The sequence below is a fragment of the Limulus polyphemus genome, unplaced genomic scaffold (assembly GCF_000517525.1).
Source record: "Limulus polyphemus unplaced genomic scaffold, Limulus_polyphemus-2.1.2 Scaffold957, whole genome shotgun sequence".
NCBI lineage: Eukaryota > Metazoa > Arthropoda > Merostomata > Xiphosura > Limulidae > Limulus > Limulus polyphemus.
In genome coordinates, this window is record NW_013666567.1 from 1 (window position 1) to 11,257 (window position 11,257).

Below are 11,257 nucleotides of genomic sequence, written 5' to 3' on the forward strand. Positions count from 1 at the left end.
CTGTCTTGGAAGGATGAAGTGCTCGGGATTATGGAAGGTTGTTTAATAAACAAGAGGGAATCCTCAACAGCCGTGGCACTTGAAATTCTTTTTAGGCAGGATTAGGGTAAATTAATCTATGAGACCTTTGGCCTGGTCAAATATATCAATCGAAAGGGTTTGACCTTCTGAGTCCAAAACTGTAATTAAATCTTAAATCGATCAAGAGATGACGGATCTATGAGCTAAACGTTTTTAATTGAAAAAAACAACAATTCAGAGCCATCCTAGGAGCCACTTTGTCGCGGCTAAAAATATATACAATAAGTTCCTAAAACTTCTTTTAAACGTGAACGATTTCCATGTTTGGAAGTGAAAAGACTTGCATCATGATTTTTGTTATCATTTACATGTTAAATCAATTACTTTTCTTGGTTTATTTGTTTGTTTGAAGTTAAGCAGAAAGCTACATATTGGACTATCTGTGCTCTGCCCACCACGAGTATCAAAACCCGGTTTCTAGCGCTGTAAGTTCGCAGATATACCGCAGTGGTACTGGGGGCTACTTTTCTTGGATTTGGATATATTGTCTGCGGTATGTATATACAAGTTATAAATATTTAAAACGTTAGCAAACATTTCTAGCTATTTATTAGTCAACAGTACCTTAGAAATAATCGTTGTTTTTGATAGTAACATGTCTTTAAATTTCTTGCTATCTCCTAAATTTTATCTATCTTGCTCCCACGCTATTTCACATTTCTGTGTTTGAAATTTTGATTCGTTTTTCATCTTCTTACTCTGTTTTAATGAAACCTGTTGAAAACTCTTCAGCCTGTATGATATAAGTGTTCTATTATTCACACATTCTAAAACGTACACGGCTGTTCATACTTTGTAATACGTCATATATTATTCACTCCTTTTAAAACTTAATGTTTTCTTCACTCACTAAGATAAATGCTTTCATATTCAGAGTTGTCAAATATGTCTCGTTACTTATACATTCTAAAAACGTCCTTGTTGCTACAGTATTTTATGAATTTATTCGGCTACTCTCGTGCTGTAAAATGCGCCCAGCTAATTAAAATTAAATCCTAAGGTCTACTTTGTTGTTCATATATCCTAAAATCAACTGTGTTATTCACACCTTATATAACGTACCATGTTATTCACATATCTTGAGTCGTACACAATTATTCATCACTCTAAAATGTACACTATTATTCCCACATTATAAAACTTACTCTGTTATTCACACATTTGATTAATGTGCTCAAATGTGTAAGTCAGGTTAACGCTGTATCATATCTGATGGTAGGCGGCAACATAAACACATCAACGCTGTATATAAATGATCATCCTTTTGTCACTGCTGTGGCATTAGGCGTTAAGGAGTGAAAATATAGGTTAATTATTTCCGCAACATTGGTGGGATTGAAGGACTCAGTCAGAAAGTGAGTAACTGGCGTAACGAATTTGTTATTATATATTTATTTTATTATCGACGTATGTTTAGATTACATTTATATTTTAAAACATGCATAGCTTATAGTGTTAGATATGTATTGCGAAACTCCCGCCTATTCTTCGAAGTTGTAGAAGATTCTCGAGAGTAAGAATCAACACTATACGTATATACGTAAACATTCAAATGTAGCTCAGTATTGTTATGTAATCTAAATTTTCTAGAAAACCTTCCCACGCCTATAAATACAACCAACGCACCGCGCCAAAGAGAGTGTTTATTAGTAGTTTGTTATAATCAGTGTGCTATAAACTTCGAAAGCTATAACTGTGATTTTTATAACGCTTATCAAAACTTAAGATATTTGGCCAGGAACCTTTACAAAGTTCGAACATTACAAATTATTCACCTTCAGTGGATTCTCATTGGACATTAGTATTTTTACGAAAACATTACCTAACTTCAACTGGTGGCCCGGCATGGCCAGGTGGTTAGGGTACTCGACTCGTAATCTGAGGGTCGCGGGTTCGAATTCCATTCACACCAAACATTCTCGCCTTTTCAGCCGTGGGCGCATTATAATGTGACAGTCAATCCACTATTCGTTGGGAAAAGAGTAACCCAAGTGTTGGCGGCGGGTGGTGATGACTAGCTGCCTTCCCTCTAGTCTTACACTTCTAAATTAGGGACGGCTAGCGCGGATAGCCCTCGTGTAGCTTTGCGCGAAATTCAAAACAAACAAACAAACTTCAACAGTGGAAAACCTAGTGGTACGTCTCTGCTCGTTTGTTAATTTCCCGTAAAAATTCTTCCCGAAGAACTTCAGCGATACAAGTCTTTTCTTAAATAAAACAAGTTTATTCTTTCTCAATACAACTTTACAATACACTTAATTTTCACCATCACTTTAACTTAAACACACGCTATAATTCACAATGATTTACACACTTTACATACGGCTTGACTCGATTATCTGTCTATATCTTCAATCTCTTTGTCTGCTATTCCAGTCCTGAATGTTGTTGTTGTTGTTCTTAGCAGTTCTTTTGATTTAAAAATAATTATCTCCTAAGAAATAATTACTAATGCTCGAAAATTAAACAATCCTCCTTCACCCTGCTCGTGGCATAAGGTTAAATTTCAATTAATGGTCAGCGGAATAATGACCCGTATGGGCGAAGAAGATGTAATAATAATTAATTAATTAAAAAAAATTACATATATATATATATTTCCGTATATATACGTATGATTGTGCGGCAAGTAGGGAAGTGAAGGCAAGTCCAAGGCGTAGCAGAGGCCGGTTGATCTTTGAAGAAGGAGCAAGTCAGTAGCTGATTTTGACAAGTCATCGAAACAAAATGAAGCAAACGGGCCTTTACAGGGCCTGGCGGGGATCAGTTGATCCAATTGCCAAGGCTGGTATATATAGATCCAATGCCAAATAAAAGCCTGACTAGTGCCCAGGTGAAGATCTATTGACGGGTTGAAGACCTGGAAAGATATTGAACAGTGAAATGGTTATGCAAACAATATAATATGTTATAAGTAGTTCTGAATAATTGTCTGGCGCGCTTATATACAAGAATAGAGGGCACGTAGAAAAGACTAGAGTTGCCACGAACAGACATGATCCTTCTAGAATCTCATGATGTGTTACTAGCGTCACGTGACTTCCGCGGTCGTAACACTAGCATGTGTGGCCAAAGACAAAGCGAATCGTACTTACATAGCAATTAACTTGCTCATCGTAAACCCTCGATAAGATAACAAGGGAGTTCCAAACTAGAAATAAGATTTCATATTGTTTAAGTTTTTGAAACTTTTGTTTATAAATCTTTGTTGTAATAACAATTTGTAATAATTGTTACTGTATTTGTATTGTTGTGTGTATTGTTACGACAGTGGAAGTCACATGACGCTGGTAACACGTAATGAGTATCTAGAACGTTCGTGAAGGCTCGAGTGTTTACCAGACGCCCTCTATTTCGTATATATATAAAACCTACGGGAAGTGACGGCATAGGTAGATAATTGCAGACAGGCAGAGATAGAGACGGATAGTCAAGCGCGGTAGGAAGTAAACTGCGTGAATCGTTCGTTGTGAATTATAGTGTATGTTTAAGTTAAAATGACTGTGGAAATTAAGTGTATTGCAAAGTTGAATTGAGAAAGAATAAACTAGTTTTATTTAAGAAAGGACTTGTACCGCTGAAGTTTTTTTTGGAAGGAATTTTTACGGGAAATTAACCAACGAACACAGAGACGTAACAGTATATTAAAACGTGTTTGTGTTAAAAACGAAGATGGTGTGTATCAATCTTGGCAAATATCGTAAATTGACTAATATATCGGCATATATTTAAATACTAAATCCAAAGTACAGTTAACTCGACTTCGGACTATTCGAACTTCTAATACCTAACACTGGTAAGTGAAGAATGAACTAATTTTATGGGTTAGTGTTGCGAAAGAACCTAAAGAGCACTGATCCACAATCAGCACAACAGTAAATATTTATTTACAAAATTGACATAGACGAGTTATGCCTACCGATTACTACAGGACTAGAAAATAATACATAACACCCACACTTGATCTCTCTTTGATAGGCTTTTTGGAGCCACTGTACCAAAGCCTAGTGCAGTTTAATTTGATTTCTTTCTACAGCATTTGTAGTTTATATTGGAGGGATTTAACATTTTGGCAATAAAGTTATAAAAACGACCTCTACTCTCCAGGTAATAATAAAAAAAACTTTTATTTTAGCCAATATTTCCTTATTGCTGTTTCACCAGGATTAGTAATACAAGAACTGATGAAGTCTCAATAACTAAATTTTAGATGAAATAAAAAGGTTTTCTTATTATTATCTATAGAGTACATGTCGTTTTTATAACTTTATTGCCAAAATGTTCTTTCTACAGCGTTATCTAGCTGTGCACATCATAAGTTGTTCTGTCCAACAACTTGCTTTTCACTCAACTGACCTGTATTCCTGATGAACAAAGATTAAAATGCATTTCTCTGTTGTTGAACGGAACCTCAATAAATAAAGTTGCATTTAAAGCTAGTTACAACAGGGCCTCGCCCTTTTTAGTCGTACCAATTAGAAACCAACAAAAGCACAAAAACTAATTTGTTTCGCAAGTTAATGTCAAGACATCGACTTGAAAAGGTCACTGAGACCCAACATTCCGTTAAGAAAACGGACACTAGTGACAAGCAGAAAATGTGGCATATCTAAACTACTAGTTTACTGGAGGTTAAAAGTGAACTTAGAATTAAAATCAAAGTCTGTAGATACGGAACGGCAGATTTGATAATAACATAAATATACACTGATTTGAACCATTGAAAGAAACGTGATATTCACATATTGAAAGAATGTATACTTTTTTCTTATATCTAATACATTGCGGTTCACCGTCTTTTAGTTTTTAATCCAGCATTTTTTTTTTCACGCCGCTCTCCAGATTTTCTTTCGCTTTTCTTTAAAGCTCGTTCTTTGTTTTTCCTAACGTTGTTACTCCTGCCAATTTCTTCTCACAGCCAATGATTCAATGCTCTATTTTGTTACGTTGTTCACATATTCGACCCGTTCATTCAGCTTATTGTCTTCATGTTGGCTTCGTAAATTTCTTGTTATCTTGCTTGACTACCCTTTTCTCTGTCGCTTTGTTATAACATATAGATTGTTTCTTCTGGACTCTGATGTTCAAACTGTCTTCCTTCGAACCGTATTGTCAAGGCTTTGTCTCGCAGTACAATTCTTGTTTCAACTAACTTTACTGATATAACTCTTTTACTTTCTGCAGTTGTCTGTCTGTTGTCACTGTGCTTTGTACGAGAAGCTCGTATTATTCATCAGCCAAACCCAAGATCTTGACGTGAGAACGAAAAGTGGGTAAAAGTCCTCCAAACAGCTATTGAAAAATATCAAAATAGGAAATAATGAGGATTGAAATATAAAAATAAAGCATTAAGAAGTGGAAAGAATGGTTATATGAAACAATGAATGTACTAAAAGAAGATGAGGCGACAAAAATAATAATGATCTAATATTCTAATCTATATATAGCCAGTGTGTGTCACGTCACGCTTGATTTTCCGAAATAGGAGGAGTCATAAAAGACAAAATGCATTTATCCAGTCTGCCCATTACGATTTTAGAGACGGGGGCGCAAGGGGGCCGTGAGGGAGGGCGGTGTCGTGAAATCTTATGAGTGTTGGTATAATAAGCCTAAAGTAAAGACGTAGTGTGGGATCACCTAGCCTAGAACTAAGTGCATAAAATTTATCATGAAAATAAAAATATCTATTCAATTTTAAACTTAAATCGTTTCTGAATTAAACTATTTTATGATATATCACCAACGTTTTTAATAAAAAACAAAACAAATCTCTTTAATCAATATAGACTTTAAGTTAAGAAATGAACAAATATTTTTCCGGTTTTGTTGTCTATACAATTTATTTTATACTTTCAGAACATAGACTAACAACAATATTAGGTTATACTTTTGTTGCTAAGCAGCATGACATAGTAGTCGTTGTTGGAACGTAGTGCTACCAAAACGCACTGGCTTTTCTATATATTAGAAGTTTTTAATCTAACTGATTTTTACCAATAATTTCATGAATGATCTTAATTTTGATTGGCTCATAAAGGAATTTACCAACGTTTGACTGCCTCGACTGCAAATTTCTGCCTCTTTGTTGGTCAAGCATGATTTCGCAAAATTTATTTATTTCAGTTAGCTATGAAATGTTATGTTAGGGTATACTGTGGGGTGGGGAAGGTAGTATTTGCCCCGTCATTTTTTGATGGCTACGCTAGTAAAGATATAAATAATGAACTGTTCTTGAGCAATTCTATATGACGTTTAGTCTAAATATTGGACGAATAGTGATGTTTGAGGCGTGAAATATACATTATCACGAATATTTCAAGAAAAAACAATACACGCGGCATAGCGGCTCATACAACGGTTCTGTATTTTTGTTATGTTTGTTTGTTTTTCACGCACAAACTTTTAACTCATACCTCCATCATCTCTTGACTGATTTGAGATTTAATTACAGTTTTCGACTCAAGAGATCAAACCCTTTCGATTGATGTATTTGATCACGCCCAAGGTTTCATAGATTAATTTACTCTAATCCTAACTAAAATAATTTCAATTTGAGGGTAGGCCTGTTGAGATCCTGATGAGTAGTAAAATCGAATCGGTTATATGCGCGCCCTACATTTGGTATTGCTGGCGCACAAAATATAGCTAATAAAAAGGGGGGGGAGGTCTCAGATTAATTTACTCTAACCCTACCTAAAGGAATTTCAAGTGCCGCGGCTATGGAGGATTCCCTCTTGTTTTCCTTTTATTAGCTACATTTAAATATGCCAAATTTATATATGTGTATCACAAGTATTGATGCTTGTGTTTCTGAGACTACTATTGGTTTATTAAAGAACTTTCTTATAGAATTTTTTAGACACTTACAAAGAATTAATTACATGTTATAAGAAGGATTCGCATATCCTAACACAATGACATGACGTCGCAGATGAGAGCCGTGGCATGTTTTGCACCTGTTACGTCTCTAGTCGTTTGTTAATTTTCCGTAAAAATTCTTTCCGAAGAAACTTTAGCGATACAGGTCCTTTCTTAAATAAAACTAGTTTATTTTTCCGTGGATACAACTTTGCAATACACTTAATTTCCACAGTCACTTTAAACACACGCTATAATTCACAATGATTCACGCATTTACGGTCACTACCGCGCTTGACTCAATTGTCCGTCTCTATCTCTGCCTGTCTGCAATTCAATTCCGATTAATTTGTCTCACGTTATCAGGCGCACTTATATACCGGAATAGAGGGCGCCTAGCACATACTGGATTATTCGTGATGTTCCTCGATCCTTCTAGAATATCATGACGTGTTACCAGCGTCATGTGACTACCGCTGTCGTAACACACCTATATATTTTGTTTACGGTAAATTCATTACCATTCGACAGTACCAAATGAAAGCTATAGTTACGACAGATTATCTTCGACGAAAAAAGCCATTGAAGTAAAGCTGGGCATATCTCTTGGTATCGTTATCAAAATAATAAACAAGGATTTGAAGTTGACAAAAGTTATTTTCGGCTCCCTCTCCCCCGTGAATCAATGTTAAGTCTGAAGGGTTATAAAGCTACAAACCAGGTTTCGATAACAGTGGTGTTCACAGCACAGAAAATCTATTGGGTAACTTTGTGCTTAACAACAAACAAACAAAACAGCCATTTTCAGGAAAAATATGACCGAAAAACTAGAATTGCAGCAATACCATTTGACCACAGACTTGTCAGTTCTTCCTATACAGCTCTTATGGTCTGTTAAAACATAATCTTGGAAGATGCCCCCAACATATAATTAATGGTTTATTAAAAATTTGTCAAAATATGTGGTCAATGATTAACCTGTCAGTTCTTCCTATGCAGCTCTTATGGTCTGTTAAAACATAATCTTGGAAGTTGACCCCAAAATATAATGGATGGTTAATTAAAAATTTGTCAAGATATGTGGTCAGTGATTAACCTGGCGGTTCTTCGAAAGACCCTGGGCTTAAATTATCGATGAATATGATCTTCGAATCTTATAATCAATCTTTCAGCAAATTAATCCAGTTGAAGTCGTTTGATGAATGACAAATAACATCCAAATATGTTTAGTATTTAGAAAAACATTGTTTTTCTTAACTGTATTGGCCAGGCATTGTTTCTTTTATCTATTTATATATTTTCTACTACTGTTATGATAACGCTATAACAATCCACAAGGTCATCGTATTTTATGAATTCAGATAGAATGATCCAATTGTGAGTTGAAGGTTTACTTTATTCAGAATACGAACGATGAAGTCTGAATAAGCCATCAGTGAGATGATAAATTCTGTGAGTGACAATAGAGTTATTTTATACCAGAGCTTGGAAATGACAACTCTCATACTATAGTTCATTGAACAGTTTTTGCACTAGTAGTTTCGGTTCTCTATGGAGTTGTGTTACTGGTGTTTAAGATCAACGGAGCAGAATTAGATGTGAGTGGGCGTGCACGCATATATTGCTCCAGTCACTGCAAGGAGTAATAATTCACAACTTTTATAAATTTTGAAACAGAAACTCGGAGGTATAACATTCATAAAATGAACTTCCAAAATGTTAATCTATTTTCTCTCAACTATTAATATATTTTAGAAGGAAAGTGTTTCAAATAAACAAATGAACTTAAAACATTTACACCATGGTGTATAAAAACAGCAGCAAGTGTCGTATTTTGTGTTTCTCGTTGTTACAAGCTATTGTATTTAAGGTTGAGTATATTATATTAAAACGATTTTGAAAATATAAACAAGCAAGTCACTTGTCAAAAACAGACGATTTAAAGTGTTGGTAAAACGGAATGTATCATAACTACATTTTGACATTTTTTTAGCATTTCGTAGGTAGTGAGATGACACCGGAAATTGATACACTCATATCCTAAAGAAGCATTTAGATCAGGGAGTTATAGTTTCCAAGACGAAGATATTCATTGTATTTAATAACATTGAAAAATATAGGAATATGGATCAACGTGGGCCACCAGGGCCTTCTAGAAAGAAACATGCAATAAATCGTACCCCAGCCGTGTTAAGCAAGGTGCGACATCATGTAACAAATATCATTGGCAAACCCGTCCACAAGCCATAGGCAACAGTACACAAAATAATTAAGAAGGAACTCGGTCTGGAAAAGCGACGCAAATAATATGTACTCAAATTCCTTCCACGGCATATTCGTTCAACTGTTGCATACCCCAAGTAGCTGAAGCATGAAACAGGTATTCATGCTTTTCCATACGAAAACACATCGGTCATGTCATCAGATGCAGCGCCTATGGATTTCTGTGCTATCGGACAGTTAAAAAAAATGTTGGGAAGCCGTCATCCTCGTACACTAGATAGATTATGGTAAGTAGGCAGGGAGCAGTAGGGGGGTTTTAACATGGAAGCTTTACGATGCAGCCTTTTGCAACAGAAATTATGCTGTAAGGCTAGTTTCAAAACACACGGACGTGATAAAGATCATGATCGGATGTGGCGGCATGGTCTCTAACGACGTGGTGTAGTTCCAGAATCGTTTTAATACGTACTTAAACTCTGTATAACTCGAAACTACGAAACTAGAAAAAAAAAGAACAGTCAAAAAGAACATTCTTCTGTATGTTGAAAAATGACAATACCAATCGATTTACAACGAGTTCCCTGGGGGCGCAAGAACCAGAATAGTTATCAAAGTTTTACATAAAGCGTATCACTTACTTAACAAATAAACTAGAAGCATATAATAGTTACACTTGAGAAAGAAACATGGAAAAAATGGTAGTCAAAGCCAGTACGTAGTAAATCGAAGATCAAACACTACTTCTATGAAAACATCAACAAGGGAACCCAAGTATTTTTCAATACTGAAAAAACTTCAGCTTCTCTGAGGCAACTGTGAAAGAAATTCCATACCCAAGACGTTTCATTGGTTCAGAAAAGCTTCCTCAGTTGGTACAAAAGAAAAATAATATAATGTGTTGGGCTTTATATTGTTTAAACAGAAGTAATATTTGATAAAGGGCATTCAATACAGGTAAAGAGGACATCTTTTATCAATATTTATACTGTATTTTTCAGTACTCAACTGTTTGAACATTTTAAGACAATTTTAGCTACAAAAAATGGACTTAGCATGAACTTATTCGTGATTTCTATAGAACACTTGGTGGAGATACGTTGATAGTTTATTTTGTAGTGTTACGTATCTGGTCGTTTGTTAATTTCCGTAAAAATTCTTCCCGAGGAACTTAAGCAATACAAGTCCTTTCTTAAATAAAACTAGTTTATTCTTCCTCAATAAAACTTTGCAATACACAGAATTTTCACAACCACTTTAACTTAAACACACGCTATAATTCACGGTGATTTACACACTTTACTTGTGGCTTGACTCGATTATCTCCCTTATCGATTTATCTGCCGGCTTATATACTAAAATAGAGGGCGTCTAGCAAACGCTAGGAAGTTCGACAGGTTCCTCGATTTTTCTAGAACTCCAGTGCATGCTCCCAGCATCGCGCAACTTCCGCTGTCGTAACATTGTCCCTTCCTTAGTATTGTTCGTCCCGAACAATAGCCACTTAAATTAAACCAATCGATAATTAACAATAACTTAATTAAATGTACAGAATTTACAAATACAAAATTAAAATTCACCAAAGTCTCTTAATTTTATGGGATGTATCTTCTTCCGTACTGGTCTCTGTCTCATTGGCTTCTGATTCATCAGGAAATTTCCTATCATCGGTAACATTCACATCAGTGGTATTAACTTCATCAAGGGCTTCACTGTTTACCTTCTCAAAACCGAGTAGAGTTTTTTCTTCGACAGTGGCTTTTCCAAGTGACATGTTTTCAGGGGCGTCTTTTGTTCCATTGTTCACTTCGTCCCAACTGAAATGTCCTGGACCGTGATAACATGAAAGCCTGTTGGCATGTGCCACCTTTGGCTTACCTCGCCGACCACATTTTATTCGGAAAGTCTGAGAGATGATCCACTATGTCATATGGGCCTTCTCATGGAGATGACAACTTAGGAGACTTCCTCTTGGTTTTCCTGGGATTATACAACCACACATTGTCTCCTGGTACAAAGCTGACTTCAGTAGATCTCTTATCATAACATAGCTTCATAGAATCAGGAGACATTTTCAAGTTTGAACACACTTGATGGT

General features: G+C 35.5%; 1 protein-coding gene across 1 annotated transcript in view; it reads left to right on the top strand.

Moving 5' to 3' along the window:
• Positions 1 to 516: 516 nt before the first annotated feature.
• The window catches only part of LOC106461430 (leucine-rich repeat-containing protein 24-like), a 25,444-nt gene continuing 14,703 nt past the window's right edge, over positions 517 to 11,257 (top strand). The window contains exon 1 of the mRNA XM_022388390.1: positions 517 to 574. The gene's annotated coding sequence lies outside the window, so the exon portion shown is untranslated. The remainder of the gene's footprint in view (positions 575 to 11,257) is intronic.